This window comes from Mustela putorius, unplaced genomic scaffold (genome assembly GCF_011764305.1).
Source record: "Mustela putorius furo isolate JIRA1106 unplaced genomic scaffold, ASM1176430v1.1 tig00001215_pilon_pilon_pilon, whole genome shotgun sequence".
Lineage (NCBI taxonomy): Eukaryota > Metazoa > Chordata > Mammalia > Carnivora > Mustelidae > Mustela > Mustela putorius.
The window spans coordinates 518,511-538,214 of NW_025421638.1; the positions used below are offsets into that span (position 1 = coordinate 518,511).

The 19,704-nt window shown below is 33.6% G+C and overlaps 1 long non-coding RNA gene across 1 annotated transcript in view; it reads left to right on the forward strand.

Moving 5' to 3' along the window:
- The first annotated feature begins 208 nt into the window (after nucleotides 1-208).
- Nucleotides 209-19,704, forward strand: part of LOC101692780 — a 63,899-nt gene continuing 44,403 nt past the window's right edge. Inside the window, exons 1-2 of the long non-coding RNA XR_006608828.1 lie at nucleotides 209-342; nucleotides 14,047-14,079. This is a non-coding gene — a long non-coding RNA (uncharacterized LOC101692780). The remainder of the gene's footprint in view (nucleotides 343-14,046; nucleotides 14,080-19,704) is intronic.

Here is a 19,704-nt window from a genome sequence, read left to right on the forward strand (position 1 = left end):
TAAAGAAGGCTTATATCCTATAATGTCATGATTCAGTTAAATAATTTACCCTAAGGAGAAAATAGACAGAATATAGGGCACAGGGAACCTGTATAACATAAATACTAAATGTTAATTATAACAGTACATTGTAATTAAAATTAAGAAAGAAAATGGAACATCCCCCTGTAGATAACTGTTTGACTATGTTGTGTTTGTGAAAGGTGGACTAAAATGGACCTGGGAGGCCATTAAAGATATGGGAATTATGCACATTTTCAGCAGATGGAACCATGGACTTCTAAACTAGGCCAAATCACAAAAATTCCAAGGATTCTGCAAGAAAACCTGCCACTTGCTATAGTAAGAGACTTTTGCTTAATGTGAGCTTTAATAATCAATTATGTTCAGTTAAATTTGGCTTTGAGACACCATCACCAATCAAAATTCTTTATAAACAATGGATACAAATGTTCACTTTTTGCTTGAAAAACCCCTGTCTGACTATTGCTTCCTAGTGGCACATTGTTTGCGTTGTTGCCCAAATCTTTCCGAAATTGCAATTCTTTGAGCTCAACCACTTTTGCTTAATTATTGCCCCTTCACAATTTTGGGTTGACATCTAGAGATGAGGAATGGAAATTCTTCAGATGTTTTTTTATGTCAATAACATACATCTACTTAGAAAAACTTGCACTGCAATTTGAAAATCCTTTCTACTATATTTACAAGGATAATTTGCCTTGATTCATTATATATCATAATACAGTATTTTTGTTAATTCTGACTTAATGAGGTTTATGTTCCTGATTCTATATCTTCCTGGTTTCTGGTCTTTCTTTGTAATCTCAAAAGCCTGAATTTTTATAGAATAATGTTTTCAAAATCAAGAATGTGTTTTATTGTCTGATAAGTTGGGTCTTTTTAAAGTAAATCTTGATAAACCTTTTACAAATTTTCTCATATAAAACATTGCACAACCTTTGCTAGATTTATTCATATTACCTCACATTTTTATATTAATGTATATGGTAGCTTAAGTTGTTTCATTTTTAAAATTGTATGTTCCTGGTAAAAATAATAGTTATTTGATACATATCAATTTGTATCCAGCTACCTTGCTAAACTATTATTAAATGTAATGATTTTTTTACAAATTCCTTTGATCCCAGATGATTTTACTGTTATGTTTTTGTACAGGTTATATAACTTATATTTATTCAACAATTCCTTGGTTGGCTTTAAAGTGTTTATATCAACATTTCTGAATAAAAAATCATTTCCTTCTATAAAGGAATGCTCTTTTTCTATAAGATGAATCTGATGGTGACAAATTCTGCTAAGTCTATATATTTGTGGGAATGCCTTTATTTCTTCTTCATTTTAGGAACTTTCTTTCTGTGTAAAGAATTCTAGGTTGGTTTATATTTTCTTCAGTATTCTTTATGTATAATTCCATTTTCTTTTGAATTTCCTTATTTAGATTCATTATAATTTATAATAATTTTAAAGCCTTTATTTAAATTCCAGTTAGTTAACATACAGTGTAATATTAGTTTCAGATGTATAATATAGTGATTCAATACTTCCATACAACACACAATGCTCAGATAAGGCTGTGTGTGTGTGTGTATGTGTGTGTGTGTGTGTGTGAGAGAGAGAGAGAGAGAGAGAGAAGAGAGAGAGAGAGAAGGAGATTGATTCTGTGCTCAAGATCATGGTTCTTCTTGTTAACTGTGGTTTTCATCAGATTTTGAAATTTATCATCTATTTTCTTTCCAAATTTACACTTTAAAGTACTCTTTTTTGAGAGTCAATGAGAAGTCAGTAATTATAGTAAAATCCAAGCCAAAATATATAAACACATATTTTCTCAGTAAGAAATGCTGAGGTGCATTTCAACATATACAAAAAATATTCAGGTTAGTGGAATGCTATCAAAATCATCTGTCTCTTTTAATTGAAAATATAAATGCTTTATGAACAGGCTGACAGCAATTTTAAGATTACAAAGCAAAGTAAAATTGGGGGTGCCTGGGTGGCTCAGTGGGTTAAAACCTCTGCCTTCAGCTCAGGTCATGATCCCAGGGTTCTGGGATCGAGCCTAGCATCGGGCTCTCTGCTCAGCTGGGAGCCTGCTTCGCTTCCTCTCTCTCTGCCTGCCTCTCTGCCTCCCTGTGATCTCTGTCTGTCAAATGAATAAATAAAATCTTTAAAATAGTAAACCAAAATAGTACCAAAATAGTACTTTATTAAATATTTACAAAATAGTATTTTATTACCAAAATAGTAAAATTTAAAAAAATTTATCATTGTTAAGAGTTGTTGAGGAATATAATGTTTTTAAAAATCTCCTTCCAACCCAAAATACCTCTTCACAAATGTAAAGCAGAAAGAACATAATTTTAGAATTGCATAAGCAGTGGCCAGAATGTCAGGCACATCACTGGTAATCTCCAAAGTATTGCAAAGACAGAGAAATCTCACTCTTGAATATAACCAAGCAGATTCAACCATCACATATATATTCTCAAGATAAACAGTAATAAGTTATCAACTGAGAGGATTTGACAGCACCATTTGTCACACATAGTTCATCCTAAATTAACTTGGTAATGGGGGTGAACATCTATTAACTGACTGGCTTTATCTAAAAGAACAATAAACTTCTCGTTTTCGTATGACAGGAGGTGATTTTACAGTTTAGAGTGAAGTGCCCACTGCCGTTAGGTCCCCACCTTCCCACAAAAGCTGGGAGAGAGGGACACTATTTTCTTTGATGTTTGCACTACGAAGAAATGATTCCCAGTCCTAGAGAAAGTTATTCTGGGGTCTGAAAGCTGGTAACAGGCTTATTTAACTTTTAAAAAGACATAAGTATCTGAAAATTTTCAATTACAAGTCTTCTAAAGTAAATAAGAAAAAGGAGGAAAGGAAAGTCTCTTATTTTCAACAGAGATAATTAAGATTTTTCAATTCATATTTGCTGTTACAGAGACTACATTGAATAGACAGAAAATTTAGAGTTTTTTTGAAAATATATTATACATTTAAACTTCATATAGATGAAATCGCACTATGACTTTCTATATATATAAATATTTTCTGATGAAAACATGGTATAATCAAGTGATATTATAGAAAACCATGAAGAATAAATTATTTAAAAATTTAGTCAAATTCAGTTATAGCATCCTTGTATTTATATAAGGTTACATAAATTTATTATGCACATTACTTGTAAGTATGTACAAATATATATTTATGATAAAATACTAAAGGTCATATTCTCTTTTTCAGAAAGAATATCATCATATTTAGAATTTTTTGGAAATTCATATGCTTCAGGAAATCATTGTGCTTCAAAAATCAAAACTAGTGTTTCTAATTCAGAAAATTTAATTAAGACTAACATGAACTTATTATAATAGAATTAGCACTAAAATACACTTATAATCTTCTTTTCTTTCTGCTCAGAGAAAAATTTCAAGTTAAAATTGTACACTCACTAGGTATTTACTACTGGTTGCTTAAAATTTTCAACTCATTTTTCACTCTAGCACTGTGCCAGTGTTAGCACCATTAAAAAATAATCTTGGATTTTGATGTCTATAGAATGATGAGTACCAGAGCACAGACTATGAAACTTCTCCTATTGCTGATTTTGTTAATAGAAAGGGACAGTTATTGTTCATCAAGTCTGAAGATTTAAGTTGCACAATTGAAAATACTCTGACTTTTCACTAAGACAGTTTTGTAAATGACCTTTTTTTATGGGATCATGAATAATGATACACAAATTGTGACATAGACTTATGAATATGTTTTTCTTTTTGTTTTCTCAATAATGAAACAAACTTTCATTTATTTATTTATGTACAATAAGATTGACCCATTGTAGGTCCACAGTTCGATGGATTTGGGAAACTGTCTAGAAACATGTACCCAGCAACATCATAATTAAGATGTAGACAGATTCCATTTCCCCACAAAATTTTTCCTTTTTTGTAGTGGATACTTCCTTGTACCCTTAGTGCCAGGGAAGATGGCTCTGCTCTCTATCACTACAGTTTCCCTTTTATATAATTTTGTATAAATTGACTTAAATTGTGTTTTATAGTTTACTACTTTCAGTTAGGGTAACGTCTAAGATTTATCCAGGCTGTTGTGTGTATTATTTTTTTCTTTTCTTTTCATCACCATGTAATAACCTACAGCATGTTGAGCCACAGTTTGTTTTTCCATTCACTGGTAGATGGACATATAGGTTGCTTGCAGCTTTGAGTTACTCTGAATAAAGCAGCTGTAAATATTCATGTATATATCTGCATAAACATATATTTTCATCTCAATTTGGTAAGTACCAAAGTGTAGAATTCCTGGTTTGCCCAGTATGTGTTTGTTTTACTCTATATGATACAGCAATAGTGTTTTCAAAAGTGGTTAACAGTCTGGGCACCCATCAGCTTTGTGTGAAAGTTTCCCTTACTCCCTGTCCTCACCATACCTGAGGATTTTAACTATAGCCATTTTAGGTGATGCATGTTTAGTTGTGGTATCCTAATTTCTGTTTTTTTCTGATGGCTAGTAATGTTTAGCATCTTTTCACATAAAAAATTGCCATTGCTTATCTTCCCTTGTGAAGTGTCTATTTGTATCTTATTGATTTTTTAATTGGGCCATACATTATTTGTTAGTTGTAAGAGTTCTTTATTTATCTTGTATAGGAACCCATGGTGAGATCTGCAAAAAAAATTCCCTAAGTCTATACTTTGCTTTCTCTTTCCTTAGCTATGCCTTTCAAAAAGAAAACATTTTTAATGTTGATGAAATTTATTTCATCACTTTTTGTGCATTTTATTTCTTCTGTTGTTTAAAAAAATCTTAGCCTAATCTAATTCTCAAGAATTTTCTCTGATTTTTTTCTTACCTTCCACATTGATGTCTGTATATTATAATAAAGATACACATTCCTTTTTATGTTTTTTAAAAGACTTTATTTATTTATTTGAGAGAGAATGAGTGAGGGAGAGAGACAGCACGTGCACAAGCAAGCATGAGCAGGGGGAGGGGCAAAGGGAGAAGGAAAAGTAGACTCTCCACTTAGCAGGGAGCCTGATGCAGAGCTTGAGCTCAGGACCCTGAGGTCATGACGTGAGTCAAAGGCAGAAGCTTAACCAACTGAGCCACCCAGGCACCCTAAGATATGTTTTATTTTAGAAATGTTTAGGGGAAATGAAAGGAATTTAAGCAGTATTATTTTAGGAAAAAGCAGTGTATTGAATTAAATATATTGCCAATAAGTCTAATCAAGAGTATTGTTTTGCCTGTTATTTTTCTTAAAGTAAGTTTTGACTATTTATGTTCTCATAATTGTAAAAAATATGTATATTCCACTATAATTCCCTTTGGGGACTGTGTTAACCAAAGTAAGCTGATGAGAACCATAATAAGGTAGAGAGATTGATAATAACATAAAATCACTTAGAATTAATTTACTTAGAAAAATGGCCTTAATAAAACTGTAGGAATTGATAAGTACTACCTATAGATTACCTCTTCCAAATTCTTTTTCCAAAATTTTCTATAGAGTTATCATATTTTAAATAAACTCTAATTTAAAGAAATGTCCATGATACTGTGCCTCAACTATGATATTATGTAAGGTTGTTACTACTGAGAATTTATTTGGCAGTTTCTTTTTTTCTACATTAATTGGAATTTAGATCTTTCAAGAAATGGTACCTTCATTTTCTTCCAAATGCATTTATGATCCCTAAATAGGTGTAACAATACATCTCACAACAAGGTAAGTTACAGAAATGTTAAATAGTCTGATTTGCACATCAAAACAAATTGAATTTTTTTGAAATTAAGTATTTATTCATAAAATATGGAGATTTTCTTATTATTGAATTGTATAATATCTACATATTTCTTGTAGTTAAGGAAGTGATTTAGTATATAGGGATTTTATTAATTAATTGTGAATATCTAATAATAAATATTTAATATTTAATAATATTTAATAATAAAAGATGAAGAAAAGAGAAGTCCTCCTTTTCTCAGGTGAATGGTAAATTCATAACTGTATTTGTAGTGTATTGTATTTTCCAGAGATGGCTACATATCCCTTCTCATTTGCTGTTTTTACAATATGACTTGTACTCTTGAACCTAAGAGGTGGGATCTATGTTCCCTCCTTTTGAATCTGGTTTAGAATAATAATGTTTGTCTCCATAGAAAATGGTAGAAGCAAATTCTATGTAATTTCAGTGCTAGATCTTAAAAATGTTAACGGTTTCTATCTGGCTTTTTCTCTGTCAGAACACATGGAGATGGAGCCCAGTCACTTTGCTTCAGGAAGCCTGAGGCAGTCTATCAGGAGAGACCACATAGATAGGAAATGAAGTTCTTAGGTGACTGCCACTATCAACCATTAGATTTGTGACTAAATTATCCTTCAAAAGATTTTAGGTCTCAGTATTTGGGTTTCACGCATGAAGCTACAGACATTCTAGAACAAAGACAAGTTATCTCTGCTATGCGTGAAGTTCTGACCACAGAATCAGAGATTGCTTTATGTAATTAGGTTTTATAAGTTATAAAAGTTATAAAGTTAATTTCTGTCTATGCATTAGTATGTTTCACCTCACTAATAATCCATTTAGGTCAATTTTATTAGGTTTATATTTTTTTGAAGATGGTCTTAGTAATGGAGTTAACAATATGAAATAAGTTCCTATACCTTATAGAAGAGAATTGGGCATTAGAAACACCGAGGGTTTACCCATCTCTGACTTCATGATTTGACAGATGGGACCACAGTTAAAGATCCTAGCCCCTGCCATAGATTATAGTTGTTCTGGTTTGCCCATGTTTTCTATTTCTGTGTTTTGCTACTATCACCAACCTCTTTGGATTCTGATTAGTAGGAATGAAATGGCAAGTTTATAACTGCATCTCAGAATTACCAGACAAAAATAAGAGTGTGTTGGAAACAAAGATGATTTATCCTTGCTAAGTAGGTGAAAAAGTGAAGAGAAAGAGAAACCTGTACAATAAATATGAGAGAAGAATTCATTGTCCTTTCCTAAATAAATCAGGCCTAGGAAAGACAAAATACTGGACAAGAAAGAGTATTTTAAGTTATGGAACAGGAATTTCAAAAGGCATGCTCAGTGGGGTTTGTTGAAAAAGAGAAGCATGTTATTAGGGAGAAAGAGAAACCAAAGCCCTGCGAATATGAGAATCCAAGAGGGAAAATTCTTGGCAAAGGAAAATGATGCTGAAGTAAAATAGGCTCATGGAGCTTGGTGAATTTTGTACTGTTCATCACCTGGAGACTGATGAGTATTCCTGGTTCACAGTGCTCAGCTAAGGCCAGTGGGCATTGGATGATTCTCTAGTCTGACCTTGGTGTTACTTTCCACTTTGCTCACAGTGATGGGTACTCACAGTGGCAGGCAGAAGCCAGAGAGTATGGCCATAAGAATTTTGTGACTTGGAGCAGAGTTTAGGTGCCAGCATGAAGAAGCTGGGTTGTGTGTCACATGCCTACAAGTGGCAGAGCAGAGTGGTCTGACTTGATGAGAATACATAAGTTACGACAATTCAGTACAGTATTTATCTTGAATATATAGTTGGTTTTGCAGAAAGAATAAACTCAGTTGTTCTCTATGGCTTGATTTCTGGGTAAAACAGGTGTGATTGCTGGCAACAGTGGAAGATGGCAGAAGTTGACAGCACAGTCATTAACATAAGTGAGCTCAGCATCCTATTCTAGAGGGTTAATGGAGAAGAGGGATCAAATGACAGCTGTGGTTTGAAAACTTGAGTAGATTATATTGTTGGTCATACCTAATAACAGGTGGTGATGAAGGAAGGAAAAGAGGTATACAGGAGACACTGAAGTTAAGTTTTAGATCTTTCATGAGAGAAAAAAGCAAGACCTTTAAAAATTACCATCATTCTTTTTTTTTTTCTTTTAATCTTGGGCTTATGTGGAGTCAGAAATATGGGTAATATCAATGACTACTTGAGTATCCAGTTTATTCTTAACAATACTTACAACCCATTGTATAGTTTCTGTATGTTTTTTTTTGAAACTGTTCTTTTCCTAATAATCTTTGTCTATAATAGAAGGTAAAACATTTTTCTTTTGCAGTGAATGTTAGTTTTCTTTTTATTCAAATCTTTCTTGAAATTCTCCCATTTTAACATGTACCCAATTTGTATTTTAATTTACTTCCGTTTATTTTTTCACAGCTAATATTTTGGATTGTTTAAAACTATTTTCAAAATAATTCCTACACTGGATTTTGTTTGTTTGTTTTGTAGAGCATTAATTTTTCAACTCTGACTGTATGTTGCAATTCCTGGGAGAGAATATCTATGAGTGACTCACAACTAAGTGGTTTTAATGTACAGATAAGGATGAGAATCATTGCTTTTCATATTTTCATATCTCAGAGTGTTTCATAGGCCTTCTGAGTGATTTTAATATGGCTTTAATAAATAGATAAGAATAAGATCTTAGAATATTTTAATGGGAATACTCAATTAGGTATTAATTAGGAATCAATTGGAAATTAAAAATTACCATGATTTATTATTTATTTTCACTATGCTTTTTATATAGATGAAAAATCCTACAGTAGAATTTGGTCATCACTATCTCAGCTTTCACTGAAGGAAGAATCATGAAGAGTCTATCATAAATAGTAATACTTGTCTGTAATACAGAATTTCATACCTGAAACCAAAAGTCCATTGATTAACTGAGAGAGCCACATAGGTATCCTATGCTCTCTAATATCTTGAAAATTATTTTCTACATTAGTCAATTCATAAGAGTATTTTTAGTGATGAGTCACCGGCAGCTTCTTCATGATCTTTTCATCACCAAATGCAGGTTCTTTTCTTAATAAAAAGTAAAATGAATCTTGTAGACTCAGCCACCAGTAAACCTGATGAAAATATTTGTTATTTTTGTTTATTTAGTTATTGAAATAGTCTGTGTGTAAATAGTTATAGTGGCCACATTTATTCTGTTTTTAAAGACTTGGAAAGGTTGCTAGGAAAATTTCATGCATAACTTGATTTTTTTCTGGATTTCTTTTATATGCCATCTGTTAATTGATAACATTAATAGTTTTCCTTATAATATTTTGTCTCAGGCTAATCTGTTTACTATTCTCAGCGAAAGCAATCCTTAAAAAAATCTGAATTTTGTTCCTTTGGATTGCTTGCTGAAAAATGTGAGAAACCTGCTCATTCATTCAAGATTATAATTCCTGTTTGTTTAGTTGTTGCTTCATTTCTCCTTGTAATGATTCCTTGCTTAAATCACTTATTTATTTTATAATTCAACTGTATAGACAGAGCCATACAAGATACTCTGAATAATTTCTTTGATAGTTCAAAAACATGAGATCTATTCTGCCAGTACAGTGTTTCAGATTTTACTTCTATTCTTCTAGACTGGCAAACAGCTGGGTGAAGGCAGTTACTATAGAAAGATACCAGTTGTCTTCATGACAGCCTGCTCTGATTTGAGTTGATGTCTAGATACTAAATTACTGGCTAGTTATTGAGATATCATGCATACCCAAGGAAAGTTGTATGAAGGAAAGTGTATAAATTTTGTAGTCAGATAAATCTGAAGCCAGAACCTGTTGCTAATTTTAATACACTAAATGGCAGTGGATGTGGAATTAATTATTCCTCAACCTAAGTGGTAGAGTTGCTTTTAGAATTAGGTCTGACAAATTATTGAAATTTTCCAATAGTGTTTAAAACCTCAAATGGCATTATTATTAACTACTAGTGTTATTATTTGTATTAAATATCTAAGGATAGTCTAGATATCTTTTTTTTTTTCCTTTGAATGTTTCTCCTTTTAGTAAATATCCTATCCTCTATTTTGGTCAACTAAAATGGATGTCTGTCTTGTTTTCTTTCTCAACCTAGTCTGCACTCCAGTCTCAATCATCTTTTTTCTGAGTTCAGCATTATATCTGCTTGATTTTCAGACTTTGACTTGAGATTTGGGAAAAAGAAGGAAAGGAGAACTTCGTTTCTACTCCTATTGAACTGTTTGCATTTCAACTGTATTTAGGCCTTACATACAAATCATATTTTCTGTGGTTCCAAAATTCATCCTTCAATTTGTTTGTAGCTCACAAACAAAATATGAAAATGACTTATGCTCCACTTCCCCCATATGACTAAACAGATGCCAGGGACTTATTTATTTTCATAGCTGCTAGTACTTCTGCAAACCATAAAAACTGAAAAAGGCATAGGAACCACAAAGGAAATTGGACTTGAAAGGCATATATAAGAAGGAAAATTAAATAAAAGGAAGTCTAGGAGCTACCCTATGACCCGGCAAATTGCACTACTGGGTATTTACCTTAAAGATACAAACATAGTGATCTGAAGGGGCACATGCATCCAAATGTTTATAGCAGCAATGTCCACAATAGCCAAACTATGGAAAGAACCTAGATGTCCTTCAACAGATGAATGGATAAAGAAGATATGGTACACACACACACACACACACACACACACACACATACACACACACACAATGGAATACTATGCAGCCATCAAAAGAAATGAAATCTTGCCATTTGTGATGACATGGATGAAACCAGAGGGTATTATGCTTAGTGAAATAAATGAATCGGAGAAAGACAACTATCGTATGATCTCCCTGATATGAGGAAGTGGAGATGCAACAAACCATAAGAGACTCTTAATCTCACTGAACAAACTGAGGGTTGCCAGGGTGATGGGGGTCTGGAGAGGGTGGTGGGCTTATGGACATTGGAGGGGTGTGCTGTGGTGAATGCTGTGAAGTGTGTAAATCTGGTGATTCACAGATCTGTACCTCTGGGGCTAATAATACATTATATTTTTATTAAAAAAAAAAGGAAGTCTAGGGATTCATGTCAAAATGAGAACTGTTTCACTGCACATGCATCTCCTATGGGGTTGGCTTATCATCTATTCAATACTGACCTTCTTACAGGTTTCCTTTGTGACTCTACAGTCAAGATTTGGAAGCTGTAGGATCCTTACTATTATCTTATGTCATATTACTCTACCTTTAGAGTAGTAGTCTTGAAATAAAGTTCCTAGTATATGGTTGAACTTTTAACCAAAAAGCCTCCACAGTAAATGGAAACTATAAGGAAAGAGAGGCTGAGAGGTCCTTGCTTTAGGTTTGAGTTTTGACTATTGCTAGAATAACCAAGATTCTAGGAATGATGTTAGATATCTAAAAATAAAATTAAAATTTTGTGAGTCTTGATCTCATGAACTTTGTAAACTAACAGGAATAGTTGAACATTAAATATAAATATACAATGTAAATATAAATTTTTAAAAGTCATATTAAACTGGTATTTTAAAAAGCAAGATGTCAAATAATTGCAAAGCCTATCCAAGTTAAGCTAGGAAGCTCTTTATGCTTTTCATTGGAAATTCCATTTTTGGCAATTTCTGAAAGATCTTTACGTTTAGGAGCTGTGAGAGTCTGAAGCCCATTTAAACAAATCTTGATAATCTTTGGGATGAATTTTTTTTTTTTACTATAAAAAATCATGTTGTAAAATAATGCTTAGTACTTTTTTCAGCCTTGTTGATACATAGTTTAAATTAAGAAATAGATCTATTTAAAGGGTAAATCTTGATACTTTGTAATTGTATAGTCATGTAAAGGTTTTGAAATTCATAGGTTTTGAAATTCTTATATGTTACATTTGTTATTGTATTTATTTTATTGTTTATTAACATTTCATAGTTGGATAAAGTCAGATCCATTTACAACATCTGCTGATACCTGTGAGATATTGTTTTATCCATTCACAACACTTGTTAATATCACATCAAATTTCTTCTAAAAAACTTTTCAGTTTCAGGAAACAATCAAGCTCATACTTACTATGCTATCTCAGAAAAAAGTTGTAAAAAACTGTATAAGGCCTAGATTTTATCTTTTCTGAAAACTTAAATACTAGGCTGCTGTAGTTCAGGGATGATAGAAGACACAAGACTCATGGGTCAGAGACAGGGATATAGCATTTTGTTGATAATGATAAGAATAGCCAGAATTTAAGCATATGTGCACTCTCCCCAGACTCCAATTCCCACAAAGCAAAGTGAAGAGGTACAAGTGATAACAGTGCATGCAGTGGGGTGTGTTACCAAATATAGGGAAACTGAATCTTATAAGATTACTAAATCTCACTGACCTTGCTTCAGTAAGAGACATTATTTTTAGACAGTTCAGTGAGAAAACTTTCCCACTGATTCAGAGAATGATACAATCTTTACCTTCTAAGGCTATTTGTTCTTGTTTCCTTTTTAAAAAATTTTATTTATTTATTTATTTAAGAGAGACAGTGCAAGTGAGGGGAGGGGCAGGGGATGAAGGTAAAGAATCTCCAGCAGACTCTGTACTGGGCATGGAGCCTGATTCAAGGCTTGATCTCATAACCCTGAGATCATGACCTGAGCCAAAACCAAGAGTGGGGTGCTCATCCAATGATCCATCCGCTGTCCCTCTTCTAAAGGTATTTGTAAGAAAAGGACAACTAATATATCTTATGGCAAGATATCCAGAAATATGAGATACCTTGGAGAATTGTCTCTCAACAGTGTTCACCACTAGTTTCTACATCTTTTTTGGCTTCTAGTGAATGTTTCCATCAGTACACAACTTGGTTAACCTCTTTGGTAAATCTGATCAACCAAGGATGGACAAAATTTGTTGATTTTGTGTCACACAATATTTAATTAATATAAATATCATTAAGACTCCAAGAAACATAAGACCATTTGTATAATTAAACCCAGCTATAACACCAAGCTCCCAGACCCAACCAGCTTAATAAATCTCATAAACTATTGGTGTGTACCTTAGAAATCCAAGCATCTTTCTCTATAATTTCAGTTAGCTTTTTCACTTGGACTAAGGCATTAATTAACACATGGGGAAGCAAAATATATTAGACATTATACAGACTTTATCTTGGATTTTAAGGAGGACGTTTAGGACAATTCCATCATTAATAACAACCAGGGCCATTGAATTAAGGCTCACATGAATGACTTACAGGCTGAAGTGGTATCATTGATCATCTAAAATCAGAAGAAGTTTTACACCAGTTCTTTTAAGTGTATGGTTATCAACTTAGGAATTACTATCCATATAATGTTATTCTTCTGGAAAACTCCTCAGTTAACTAAGAGTAGCCTGAGTTTGGAGACATTTCTATAATCATGAAGGTACTACACATACCATCTTATTCATCTACTGGTGATATCTCATTAAACTCTATGGTATTTTGTAACAGCTCTTAAAATGTAAGTCATGATTTTTCTACAAGATAAGTCCACTAAAGCTTTGTTTTCATATAAAAGATATGATACCTTCAGGGTTATTAATAATCCTGGAAATAAAATGTTGCCTGCAATTGGTGGGGACCCCAATAAGATCTATATCAACTGAGGGCATAGATTGACAGCACTTCCTTCTTGCCTCATGACTAGTTAGTAGATCTTAAGGTCACCAAATAGTTAAAATAATTGAGCAGTTTTATTTTTGCAAGGAGTCATTTGGAGGATAATGGCAAACTTTGAGAGTCAGTTAAATTTGAGGTATTTTCAATACTTTTGGAGAGCTCACCAGGAATTTTCTTCTTGAACATGGCTCCAGGTATAGAAGTGGAAGAGATCATTAATGTTCATTTCCCCCTTCTATCTTCTCAAGCCTTAAGTTTGTTCCCCCACCTACTACTTGGGTTATCTCCATCCACTGCCATAAATCCCAGAGTGTCCCATTTCAATAACTATAATTCTTCCATTTTTTCACTTTTCTCTACTTACACCAAGACTGGTAGAAAAAAGATTCAGGTTTAAGAGGAACAAAAATATTATCATAAAATTATGGAGAACTATATATCCCCTACTTTAGCTCACCTGAACCAGCGTAGGTGTAATATTCAGGGTGTACTCAACCAAGTGGTCATTTTCTTTTTTTTTTTTTTCCAGAGACACGACAACACCCAAAAATAATCCAAGCAGGTGAGTGAGATTGTTTGAATCCCCTACACCTCTGTTAAGGAAGATAGCTATTTAGAAGGAGAAAGGTGAAAAACAAATACCAAGGAGTATCCAGGGAAGAATCTAGAATTTTCTAAAAAGGTTTGTATAACTCTTTACTACTTTAATCCTGATCATTCCTTAAGAAGTGGCAAAGACAAGAAAATTCTTTTGGGGGGACAATTATACCCAGTGACTAACCAAATTCCCTTGCTGAGGAGTATAGATCAAGACGAGGTATGTCACTAATGTTTTGAGTTAATTTTTGAGCTGTTCCAATGGTCAAAAATATTAGATGACTGGGTGGTAGATAGCATGAAAAATATATTGAACACACTGATTATGAGTTCATTTTTGAGTGATTTTTACAATTAACATTATACCATTGTCAGACTATGAATGATCTGGAAAGCCAAACATATAACACCCATTAGCAGTCAGTTGTTTGTGATAGAACAGCAACAGCATAATTAGAACTGTGTTGACAACAGTGAGGAAGCACCAAATACCTGATAGTCAAACTGCTGGGAGCCAGAGGACAAGAGGATATGGTCTGCTTCACCTAGACAAATGAGTCAGATTTTTGACACCTAATATGGTCTCCTTCACCTAGACAAATGAGTCAGATTTTGACAGAAATAACAAATCTGGCATGCAGTGCTAGCCTCTTCATCATTCTGCAATACATTGTGCCTTGTATTTTTACTGGTGGATGTGTTGTTTCATCTGGTATGATAATGAATCTAAGCAGCAATAGTGGCAATCTAGTTCTCTCATCCGAGAATTGCCCTTATTCTGGGCATTTATATTCATGACCCAAACAGTTCAGTCAACAACCATAGTTTGTGTCCACAATCCACAGTCCAGATAGATTTATCTTTAATCTGCCAGTCTATAGATTTCCAAATAGCAGTCCAAACAGCTAGATCATTGAAAACCATCCAAGAGTCAATAAAAATATAACAGTTTATCAAGGGGAATATTGGTCAGAGTCATGAGAACAGCCTTTATTTCTGCTTATATACTTTAACAACTGTGTGTACTTTCATTTCTGGATTACTTCTTCTTAAGCTGATCAGCCACAGTGGCCCAATAGACACCATTAGTTTCCAGATTAGCTGGATCATCAGTAAACCAACAAGGCCCAGCTATTTGGGAAACCTCTGTGAATCAAAGGTTTCAATGAATAATTACTGTTGCTTCAAGCAGCAGAGTGGGAATAAATTTATTTCAGAAATATCGATTCAGGTGGCTCAGTGGGTTAAGCCTCTGCCTTCAGCTCAGGTCATGATCTCGGGATCCTGGGATCGAGTCCTACATTGGGCTCTCTGCTTGGCAGGGAGCTTGTTTCCTCCTCTCTCTCTCTCTCTCTCTCTCTCTGCCTGCTTCTCTGCCTACTTGAGATCTCTCTCTGTCAAACAAACAAATAAAATCTTAAAAAAAAATAAATATTCATTCAGTGTTTTCATCTAAACCTAGATGCTATGGGGTACATGTCAACTCTTAAACATACTATCTTCATTTGATAAGAGGGGTGTGGAGGACTTCCAATTTATTGTAGTCACCAAATCTGAGTTGACTCACCCAAAATGGGAACATCGGATATGTAAATTGCATGGTTTCTATGAATGAGACATTAAAATTTCAGTAAAAGTCCAGTAGTAATCTGCTCTTCAAAAGTGTTTTTCCTGATAGCTATGTCAGAGAGGTGATGAGTACAACATCCCAAGGGACACCTTTTTCCAGAGTCTCCAAATCTCAAAGTCAACCCCAGAGACATTTAACTCAAAGGAATCTTAAAGTTGTGTGTACCCAAAAGTACTTGTACTTTTCTACATGTGCCTCTTTCCAATCCAACTCCCCCCGCCCAGTACTTCATAGGACAAAGATATATAACAAGTATATTTCAACTACACATTCAGATGTAGAAACAACAGCAAATCAATTTGTCCAAAAGGAGTTATCCACTACGTCATATTAATGTCCCTTTCCCAAAGTAAGATTTTTCCAAACTTACTCAATTTATAATCATTAGAAAAGAAAAAGAAAAAGACCCTCAGTATGTTAGTAACAGATTTGTTTTGTTTTATTCCAGAATCCAGGCGGGAGCTAAAATATAAATTTCAAATAATTAGAATTCATTTAGCTGAGAATAAAAGATAATAATTAGAGCTTCCCAGGCTGTCTCAGGAATTGTTTTTTATTAATACTTACAAGTATTGAAATAAATTTTGAGTTACCATCTGTTAATGAGATAATAGAAATACAGATTAGATGACTTTACAAACTTATTTTAGTCATACTACTGCAATAAGATGATAAACTGAAGAAATATATAGGTCACTCATTTTTCACTTAAGCCAATCTTATATAAAATTAAACATTTAAAAAATTAAAAACATTCCTCCAAGTTTCTTAGATACATTTTGGGACAAGAAATTATAATATTCTGTCTGGGTAATTTGATATTTTATTTAGTGAACAGAAATTTACTTTGAAATCAATATGAAAAAAGGGTGTGTAATAGAGGAATACTAATGTTTGTAATTAGAGCAATTCTTAAAGCCAGATGATTTTCATTTGGGACTTTTATAAACCCATTTTATTATTAAGAATATTTTAAAATATGAATTTGATAGCTAATGTGACAGAAACTTTGCCCTTAAAAATTATAATAGTTAATTAATCACTTGTGTGGATTCACTTTTATGCTTTTTTAAATTAATAGTCATTAAGATAGTTCTCACATGTCAGTTAAAAAGGGTACATAGAGATGACATCAGAAAAAATAACAAACCCTCCAAATATTCTAACTTCCATAAAAGGAATGAGAAAACTGGGCAAAAAAAAAAAAATTAAAGATTTTATTTATTTATTTGACAGACAGAGATCACAAGGAGGCAAAGAGGCAGGCAGAGAGAGAGGAAGAGAAGCAGGCCTCCTGCCGAGCAGAGAAAGGCAAAAAATTTAAAAAGTCTAATATCAGGGTTTTTTAAAAACTCTGTAAATTAACTGAAGGTATGCAACAATCTGGTACATATTTATTTATTTATTTGTATTAAAAAAATTTTTAAAGACTTTATTTATTTATTTGACAGAGAGAGATCACAAGTAGGCAGAAAGGCAGGCAGGGAGAGAGAGGGAAGCAGGCTCCCTGCTGAGCAGAGAGCTGGATGCAGATGTGGGGCATGGTCCTGGACCCTCGATCATGACCTGAGCCAAAGGCAGAGGCTTAACCCACTGAGCCACCAAGGCACCCAAATCTGGTACATATTTATTCAATAACAACAACAACAAAAAGGTACACTAAAAATATCTATTTAACACAAAAGAAAGCAGTAGTGTAAAAAGAAGATCCAAGATAGTAAGACAAATAGAAAACAAATTGCAAAATAAGAGACATAACATCTACTATATCAATAATTACACTCAATTAAAATGGATTAGAAGTTCCATTCAAAAAGGGGAGATTGATATATATTTATAAAACATTGTGATTCGTTGTGTGCTGAGAGACACACTTTCGATTCAAAAGCACAAATTGGTTGAAGTAAACATAAAACAAATAGAAAGAAAATATATTGATTCTATTAGAATGGAACAGAAAGATATACATTTAAACAGTAATCAATTTTTCTGCATGTGGCTGTCCAATTTTTCCAACACCATTTATTGAAGAGGATGTCTTTTTTCCATTGGTCATTCTTTCCTGCTTTGTCAAAGATTAGTTGACCATAGAATTGAGGGTCTATTTCTGGGCTCTCTATTCTGTTCCATTGATCTATGTGTCTGTTTTTGTGCCAGTACCATGTTGTCTTGTTGATGACAGCTTTGTAATAGAGCTTGAAGTCCAGAATTGTGATGCCACCAACTTTGGCTTTCTTTTTCAATATTCCTTTGGCTATTCGAGGTCTTTTATGGTTCCATATAAATTTTAAAATTATTTGTTCCATTTCTTTGAAAAAAATGGATGGTATTTTGATAGGAATTGCATTAAATGTGTATATTACTTTAGGTAGCATAGACACATGCAGAAAAATGAAATTGAACCATTTCATTACACCACACATGATAATAGACTCAAAATGGATGAAGGACCTCAATGTGAGAAAGGAATCCATCAAAATCCTTGAGGAGAACACAGGCAAAACCTCTTTGACCTCAGCCGCAGCAACATCTTTCTAGGAACATCGCCAAAGTCAAGGGAAGTAAGGCAAAAATGAACTATTGGGATTTCATCACGATCAAAAGCTTTTGCACAGCAAAGGAAACAGTTAACAAAACCAAAAGACAACTGACAGAATTGGAGAAGATATTTGCAAATTACATATCAGATAAAGGGCTAGTGTCCAAAATCTATAAAGAACTTAGCAAACTCAACACCCAAAGAACAAATAACCCAATCAAGAAATGGGCAGAAGACATGAATAGACATTTCTGCAAAGAAGACATCCAGATGGCCAACAGACACATGAAAAAGTGCTCCACATCACTCGGCATCAGGGAAATACAAATCAAAACCATAATGAGATATCACCTCACACCAGTCAGAATAGCTAAAATTAACAAGTCAGGAAACGACAGATGCTGGCAAGGATACAGTGAAAGAGGAGCCCTCCTACACAGTTAGTAGGAATGAAAGCTGGTGCAACCACTCTGGAAAACAGCATGGAGGTTCCTCAAAATGTTGAAAATAGAACTACCCTATGACCCAGCAATTGCACTACTGGGTATTTACCCTAAAGATACAAACGTAGTGATCTGAAGGGGCATGTGCACCTGAATGTTCATAGCAGCAATGTCTACAATAACCAAACTATGGACAGAATCTAGATGTCCATCCACAGATGAATGGATAAAGAAGATGTGGTATATATACACAATGGAATACTATGCAGCCATCAAAAGAAATGAAATCTTGCTATTTGTGACTATGTGGATGGAACTAGAAGGTGTCATGCTTAGCGAAATAAGTCAATCAGAGAAAGACAACTATCATATGATCTCCCTGATATGAGGAAGTGGAGATGCAGCATGGCGGGATTAAGGGGGTAGGAGAAGAATAAATGAAACAAGATGGGATTGGGAGGGAGACAAACCATAAGTGACTCTTAATGTCACAAAACACACTGAGGGTTGCTGCTGGGAAGAGGGTTGGGAGAGGAGGGTGGGATTATGGACATTGGGGAGGGTATGTGCTATGGTGAGTGCTGTGAAGTGTGTAAACTTTCACAGACCTGTACCCCTGGGGATAAAAATATATTTTTATAAAAAATAAAAAATAAACAGTAATCAAAAGAGAGCTGGATTGGATATACTAATATCAGACAAACCAAACTTTAGTAAGAAAAATTATAAATGGAGATAAAGAGGACATTTTATAAAATTATGAAATGTTAACATATCAGGAAGATATAAAATTATAAACATATACGCAACTAACAACAAATGCATGAAGCAAGAATTAATAGAGTGGAAAAATAGACAATATAATAATAAGAATTGAAGAATTCAGTGCCTCATTTTCCATGACTGGAGCAACTACCAAAATTTGAATGATACTATGAACCAGTTGGGCAGTCAAGTATAGAAGACTCCACCCATGAT